The following is a 7,971-nucleotide window of genomic DNA, read 5'->3' as shown; positions in this document are numbered from 1 at the left end:
CTGTACTCCAGCCTGGGTGACAGAGCAAGTCTCTGTCTCAAAAAAATAAATTAATTAAAATTAAAATTAAAAAACAATTTGGCTTGATGTCTGGCAAAAGTCAGCTGAGGCACAAGCTAGTTCATGAGGCCTGGGGTGGGGCTTTTGTTCCTTCAGTTGGTGACCTCTGACAAACCTCTGACCGGCAGCTTCCCTTTCCTCACTTACAAAATGAAGGGTACTGCAGTAGAGCCAAAACCCCACCCAACCTGAGTCTGCTAACGATGGGATGAGGGCTTAAACCTATATTGGAAACCTCCACAAGAGCCTGATGAAATGAGGCAGGACAAAGAAGCAAAGCTGGAGCTTCCTGGGGATCTCTGGAGATGTGACTGGCCGGGCTGAGGACAGCTTTCGGATGGACTGCTGACAAACCTGCAAGGAAGTTTCCGATCTCAAAGGTCCACTGCTCAGTGCACACCATGAACATACTGGGAATAACCAGGTGGATGTAGGAGCCGCACTCCTGGAAGCACTCCCTCGTCCAACCTAGGGAACAGGAAAGAAAACAGGCATTTGTTTTTCAACAGTCTCTGGCACCAACAATTCTGTTTCACATACCTGTACCCTGCAAATGGCCAGAGACAAGGCGCAACCTCAGTTCTCCAGCAAAATATAAAGATGCCAAATGGATTGAGATGGCCGGCACTAAGCTGGCAAGACTCAGTAGATGCCCTTTCACCCACACATTCTACTCCTGGGTATAAATGGCAGAGGGATTTTTGTAGACCTCTATAAAAAAACATATAGAATATTCCCTGTGGCAGACGTTAGTTGAGGGGTGTGGGAGACAACATGGAACTAGAGGAATAAAATATGATAGATGCACATTATAATTAAAAGCAAAACTGATGTATATATAGCAATGTGGATATTTTAAAATACACTATGTATTTAAAATACATAGTGCTCACCAGCAACAAAAGTAAACATAGATAAAACTTGTATGCATCAAAGGACACAATCTGCAGAGTGAAAGGGCAACCCACGGAATGGGAGAAAATATTTGCAAATCATATAAGGATATCTGGATATCATAATGTCCAGAATACATAAAACATTTCTATGGCCAGGTGCAGTGGCTCACGCCTGTAATCCCAGCACTTTGGGAGGCCGAGGTGGGTGAATCACCTGAGGTCAGGAGTTCGAGACCAGCCTGGCCAACATGGTGAAGCTCTGTCTCTACTAAAAATACAAAAAATTAGCCAGGCGTGGTAGCAGACACCTGTGATCCCAGCTACTCGGGAGGCTAAGGCAGGAGAATCGCTTGAACCTGGGAGGCGGAGGTTGCAGTAAACCGAGATTGCACCACTGCACTCCAGGCTGGGCAACAGAGCGAGACTCCATCTCAAAACAACAACAACAACAACAACAAAAATTCCTATACTCAACAACAAAAAAAGAAGTAACCTGATTTTAAAAAAGGGAGGGCAACAGACTTGAAGAGGCATTTCTCCAAAGATGATATATAAATGGTCAACAAATATATGAAAAGATGCTCAACATCTTTGTATTGGAAAATAACCTTGGAGCGTCTTCCATAGGTCATATTTTATCACAACAAATAGAACCATGCCCCGCTCTGGCATACAGAGCCAGGGACTCCGTCTTCCTGTCTATTTTTCCATTCCACTCCCCTACCCAACCCTCCATTTTACCCTTTGTTAAACCATTCCTAAATTTTCTTCTCCTTTTCCCCACTATCCCCAAGCTTCCCTGTGTACATCTGTTGGGGAAACCTCTAAGAGACGGTTTCTGAGGTCCACCTCCCAGGAGAACCTGGGTGGCCCAGGCCTCCTGTTTCTGGACATGGGTCAACCAACTGGTGCTCACACCTCCCTGTGGGACTCCAGCTTCCCGGGCCAGCGCCTCGTTCAGCTTTCTGACAGAAGGTGTGTTTCACTGATGTGTTCTTATGTTCCATCCTCAGCCAGCCTTTAAAGATTTTCTAGCCACACTGAGGAGCCTGGCTCTGGCTCCATGCACAGAAGTGTCCCCAGTGAGGGACAGGCGAATTGATAGTGCTTTCTTTCTGGGACCCTCATCTCCTCAAGCTTCATAAGGATGCAATTGGGCTCAGTTTCTTACAAGTCCAAGATGCTAGGAGAATTCCTAAGGTGTCTGCCCTACTCTGTCTTTGCTGGGTGGCCCCTTTCAGCCTTCATAGACCACAGCAACTCCCTTCTGTAGGCGAACTCCGCCTCAACACGCAATCAGCTTACACATCGCTTCTTCCCAGGCACCATCCCTGTCTCTCCACCCACTAACCCACTGACCTTCCTTCCAACAGCCTGAGCCAGCTGCTCCTCCTGTGGGGTCCTGTGGCACCCAGTTCTCACCTGGCACACAGACCACCTGAACACCCAACTCTATTTCCTGTCCACCTGTCCATATTCCCTCTACCAGACGATTTCACTCTCGCTATCCCCAGTCCCAGGGACAGGAGACAGCACACAGCAGACATTCAGTATCTGTTGAATGCAGGGGTCGTGACTTACACCACTCTGAGGTCCAGGGCATAGAGCAAGAGGACATTTATGACCACGTTGATGACATTAGCTGCAATCCTGGTAATAACTTAAGGCATGATGACGCCCTAAAACCCCCAAACAAATAGGAAAACATTCACATTTTCAAAAGCTGATTAGCTAGCCTGTCAAGTGAACACTCACAGTGAAACAGGGAACAGTTTAAATGATGGCAAAGTTACTCAGGACTGGAATGGTCAGGAGCTGAGATGACCAGATTAGTCTCCTCCGTTGGTGCAGCATCTGGCTATCCCAACCGGAAGCTTGCAACTGCTTCTGAATAACAGCAGCAAAGAGAAAAAACCTCCTGAAGGGCAAATGGGCCCTGGCATGAAGTGAAGGAGAGGCGGCTTGGAAGATATCTGGGCCAAGTTGCTAAAGTTCTTGCATACAAGACACCCAGCAATGCCTGCTTCATAGCAGGTGTGCAGAACATGTTCACCCTATTGTTGTAGGCACCAGTCACTCATTTCTTTTGTTTATGCTGTCTATTCAAACATTTTCTTTCAGTAAAACCTCTCTTTCGTCCCTGCATTGAAACAGAGAGCTGACTGTTACCAAAGCTGGGCAAGGCAAGAAGGCTGCGGCCTCAGATGGGCGAGAAGGGACCTGGGGAGGCAGAGCTCTGCTTCACTCCACTGTCCATCCAAATCTTGCCCTCAGACTCCTTCGCTGCTCCCTAGTGGCTGTAGGGACCCCGGGACCTCCTCTCTAAAGCAGAAGCACAGGAGCCAGGTCCCAGGCCAGATGCAAAGCTGGCACCAGCCCCAAGAGAGGGGAGGGGTCGGGGCAGGGGCTGCAGAGAGAAGTGGGTGGTGGTGATTGAAAGGGGAATGGGATGGATTGATACAGCCGTCTCTCTTGGGCTAGACAAAATTCACCTACAAGGCCTCAGTCTCTCAGGCAAAAAATTCTAGGGTAGAATTACAGGGGGAAAAATGTAAATTACTTTTATAGAACATTCCCTACGAATATTTACTAGACATTTCCAGGATTATGGAGTAAAAATTATAAAAAGAATCTGTACCTGACTTTGTAAATATCTTTTCTGCAGCTGGAACAAGAATGCTGCCTGTAAGTTTAAAAAGAAAAACAAACACTTCTCATTAATATAAATTCCAACGGTTTAGTTTAGTTCCGGTTTTTAATCTTAAATAAGACACTCCCCCTTGATGTGTGATCTCAGAGAACCTCACTCACGTGAGACAATGCTAGGACACTATTTGGAATTTTCCAGAGTGGATAAAAGATGTACTCCCTGAAGAACTGACGCAGGCACATTCCAACTGGCTGAGGCAGAAGCCACCATCTTGACATTTCGAACAGCTCCGAGGGTGCTGGAATGCAGCACTCCCCAAATCCTGGATGATCCAGAAACATTCTGGTTGATTTGCAATCAGAAGTAACCATAGAACAAGGAATCAGGAAGGAAATGTCTTCCCCTCATCAATCTTTGTCTCTTTTTTTTTTTTTTTTTTTTTTTTTTTGAGACGGAGTCTTGCTCAGTGGCCCAGGTGTACAGGTGTAGTGCAGTGGCGCGATCTGGGCTCACTGCACGCTCCGCCTCCCAGGTTCACGCCATTCTCCTGCCTCAGCCTCCCAAGTAGCTGGGACTACAGGTGCCTGCCACCACACCCGGCTGATTTTTTGTATTATTAGTAGAGACAAGGTTTCACCTTGTTAGCCAGGATGGTCTCGATCTCCTGACCTCATGATCCACCCGCCTCAGCATCCCAAAGTGCTGGGATTACAGGTGTGAGCCACTATGCCCGGCCCAATCTTTGTCTTTAATTTAAGCTACTGGACATCAGAGTGGTACATGTCCTGAGAGTCAGCAAGGGAGGGACAACAGGGCCAAGAAATACATGTCGGGCTTTTGGCATGAACTCCACCAAGATGAAGAAACAAACAAGAGCGGGGGAGGGAAGGGGCATGCGCAGGGCGACACATGTGAGCTGCTTCATGTCGTGAGACACAACAGCCTTGAAACTTACAGGAAGGGCAGGAATGAGGCCGGGCGCGGTGGCTCACGCCTGTAATCCCAGCACTTTGGGAGGCCGAGGCGGGCGGATCACGAGGTCAGGAGATCGAGACCATGCTGGCTAACACAGTGAAACCCCGTCTCTACTAAAAATACAAAAAAATTAGCCGGGCGCGGTGGCAGGTGCCTGTAGTCCCAGCTATTCGGGAGGCTGAGGCAGGAAAATGGCGTGAACCCGGGAGGCGGAGCTTGCAGTGAGCCGACATCGCGCAACTGCACTCCAGCCTGGGCAACAGAGCCAGACTCCGTCTCAAAAAAAAAAAAAAAGAAAGGAAGGGCAGGAATGAAAATCAGCACATAAATTTGGGCTATCCTGAAACAAACAAAATAGCCTTCAGTTAATATTAAAACAGTCGCTGGTCATATTGTCTTCAAATTGAACCCACAGAGTATTTTCTAAAAATTAAAAATTATTTACTTTTTAGAGACAGGGTCTCACTCTGATGCCCAGACTGGAGTAGAATGGCACCATCATAGCTGGCTGTAACCTCAAACTCCTGGGCTCAAGCAGTCCTTCTGCCTTGGCCTCCCAAAGTGCTGAGATTACAGACATGAGCCACCACACCCAGCCTAAAAATGAGAGAAACTTAATAACAACTTTAAGTGTTTTTCTTCAACCTACACAAACATGACACTAAGTCTACTAAATGTCTGCTATCTAAGGGGAAGTCTGACCACGTCCCATTTTTCAGCTCATTCTTAGCATGAAAGGTGGAGTGAACACAGCAAAATGAACTAAAACTTGGGCAAAATTCAGAAACCATTTGAAAGTGTCAGGGTCACCTAACAGTGAGTGAGACAGTCTTCTAGAAAGGACCACGCACCCCAAGGACAATACCAGAGAATACACTGGAATTATAGGTTAAAGAAAAAACCCAACTCTAAAGTCATACGTGAAGGCGATTACACTGCTCTTCTACTTCAGGGGAAAAATATTCTGTGCATTTGCCAGACAGCAAAATGGAGGGACTCGGTGAACGGGAGACAGGCCAGGCACACAACACCCTGGTCCTGTATCTTGTCACCCTGGGTCAGGTGGTCCCTGCAGCCCCCAGACCCTGTGGCCCACAGTCACAGCTTTCATTTTTTGTTGTTGTTGTTTTGTTGTTGTTGTTGTTTGAGACAGAGTTTTGCTCTTGTCACCCAGGCTGGAGTGCAATGGCACGATCTTGGCTCACTGCAACCTCCGCCTCCCGGGTTCAAGCAACTCTCCTGCCTCAGCCTCCCGAGTAGCTGGGATTACAGGCACCTACCACCACGCCTGGCTAACTTTTTTGTATTTTTAGTAGAGACGGGGTTTCACCATGTCAGCCAGGCTGGTCTCGAACTCCTGATCTCAGATGATCCACCTGCCTCGGCCTCCCAAAGTGCTGGGATTACAGGCGTGAGCCACCGCGCCCGGCCAGCTTTCATTTTTGAAAGGGATCAAGACCATGTGATTGGCCGAAAACCTCCACACAGGTACAATGACCAGATAGCCACTTACTCTTAACCTAGGATTGAGAAACAGGGGACCTCACCTGGAGACTTAGGGTCTTGTTTTAAGAGCAGGAGGATGCTCTCGGCGTTGACAAAGTCGGCCCAGCAGGGAAAGCAGCACAGCGTAAGGATGAGGATCCCTCTCTGAAGTATGATCCCCACGCGCTTGAGGTTCTTGCCTCCAAAGGACTCGAGAAAACAAATGCGCTGCTAACAGCATATGCCGGGCAGGCCCAGGCTGGGGGCCTGCACCACAAGCAACCCCTTCCAGGGGCACCTGCCTGCTGCCCAGGCAGACCTGTTTCCCGTCATCTGCTCCCGCCCTCCCCACCAACAGCTGACAGCATTGGGGGAGCTTCTGAGCCAGGGACAACCAGTGAGCTAGCTGGCCCCTGTGGCATTTTACACGTGTCCTGGGACAATGTGTCCCTGCTCCCAGGAGCTGGGACTGTTAACATGGAGGGTAGAGGCAGCAGAAACTGAAGCTTAAAAGAGAGTTTTCCACATGGGGGGAGACAGACGCTGCAGGAGAACGTGTGCCATGGCAGAAGGTGAACTTGTGGGGGACTCAGGGCCAGGGATACCGGGGGAGGGTGCAGTGGAAGAAAAGCACACACTGTAGGCTGAGAAGGGCAGCTAGCAGGGCGGAAGAACTTCGGGGCGCGGGAGGTCATGGAGGCCAAGGCAGTGCTCTAGAAAGCAGGGATGGCCAGTGGATTAAGGACAGCCAAGCGCTCACCTGAGGATTTTGTCACAGGAGGCCGGGAAGAGGCCAGGCCCAGTGGGCTGGGCAGGAATGAACAAGGCATCAATGGGGGCTGAGTCGGGAGTGCAGGCCAGGCCCGAGTGCAAAGAACACCTTCAAGAAGCTTGGCTTGAAGGAGGCCAGCAGGGAAGGCGGGGTGGTGGTAAGGGAGGGCGATTTTAGGGTATGGGACACCAGACTGGGAGGAGCAAAGGACAAAATGCCCTTGAGCAGGTGGCCCCAGAGGACAGCACTAGTCAAGCTGACTCTGCTGGGTTTTTTTGGTTTTTTTTTCTGAGACGAAGTCTTGCTCTGTCGCCCAGGCTGGAGTGCAGTGGTGAGATCTCAGCTCACTGCAACCTCTGCCTCCCGGATTCAAGTGATTCTCCCACCTCGGCCTCCTGAGTAGCTGGGATTACAGGCGCCCACCACTGAGCCTGGCTAATTTTTGTATTTTTAGCGGAGATGGGGTTTCATCATGTTGGCCAGGCTGGTCTCGAACTGCTGACCTCGGGTGATCTGCCTGCCTTGGCATCCCAAAGTGCTGGGGTTACAGGTGTGAGCCACTGCGCCTGGCTGACCCTGGTTGTATTTCCAGTCATTAGCAGCTGTGTAGTCCCAGCTACATGGGAGGCTGAGGCAGAAGGATCTCTTGAGCCCAGGAGTTCAAGCCCAGCCTGGGCAACACAGGGAGACCTCACCTCCAAAGATAAAAATAATTTTTTTTAAAAAGATGCTCTATGACTTAAAATGGGCTACCTAGCTACCTCACAACTGTAAATTAGAAATATCTTGAGTTGAAAATGCACTGAATGCATCTAACCTACCAAACATCACAGTTTAGCCTGGCCCACTTTAAATGTGCTCAGAGTGCTTACATTAGCCTACAGCTGAGTAAAATAATCTTAGATAAAGCCTATTTGTGGTACAGTGTTGACTGTCTCATGGAATCTACTGGACGGTACTGAAAGTGGAAAGCAGAATGGTTGTATGGGGCTTGAAGTGCAGCTACTGAACGCGTGTCACTGTTGTACCATCACAAAGCTGAAAAATCTAAGTCGGGGACCATCTGTATTTGACAAATAAAATACAACAAAACCCATAGGGTGGATGGTCCTAGAAAGTCTCTATTATGAAAG

General features: G+C 48.9%; 1 long non-coding RNA gene across 2 annotated transcripts; it reads right to left on the bottom strand.

The window, feature by feature from the left end:
* Positions 1 to 2,535: 2,535 nt before the first annotated feature.
* Positions 2,536 to 7,305, bottom strand: LOC129017753 (uncharacterized). 2 transcript variants are annotated; one of them, XR_010124668.1, is made up of 3 exons: positions 6,129 to 7,305; positions 3,595 to 3,928; positions 2,536 to 2,635 (listed from the first exon to the last, which is right to left on the bottom strand). It is a non-coding gene; the product is annotated as an uncharacterized LOC129017753 (long non-coding RNA). The 2 variants fall into 2 exon arrangements; XR_010124669.1 differs by having other exon boundaries at positions 3,595 to 3,639.
* Positions 7,306 to 7,971: the final 666 nt, after the last annotated feature.

The sequence above is a fragment of the Pongo pygmaeus genome, chromosome 19 (assembly GCF_028885625.2).
Source record: "Pongo pygmaeus isolate AG05252 chromosome 19, NHGRI_mPonPyg2-v2.0_pri, whole genome shotgun sequence".
Taxonomy (NCBI): Eukaryota; Metazoa; Chordata; class Mammalia; order Primates; family Hominidae; genus Pongo; species Pongo pygmaeus.
Note: the sequence above shows the minus strand (reverse complement) of the source record. Positions and strands in the feature narration are given on the sequence as shown.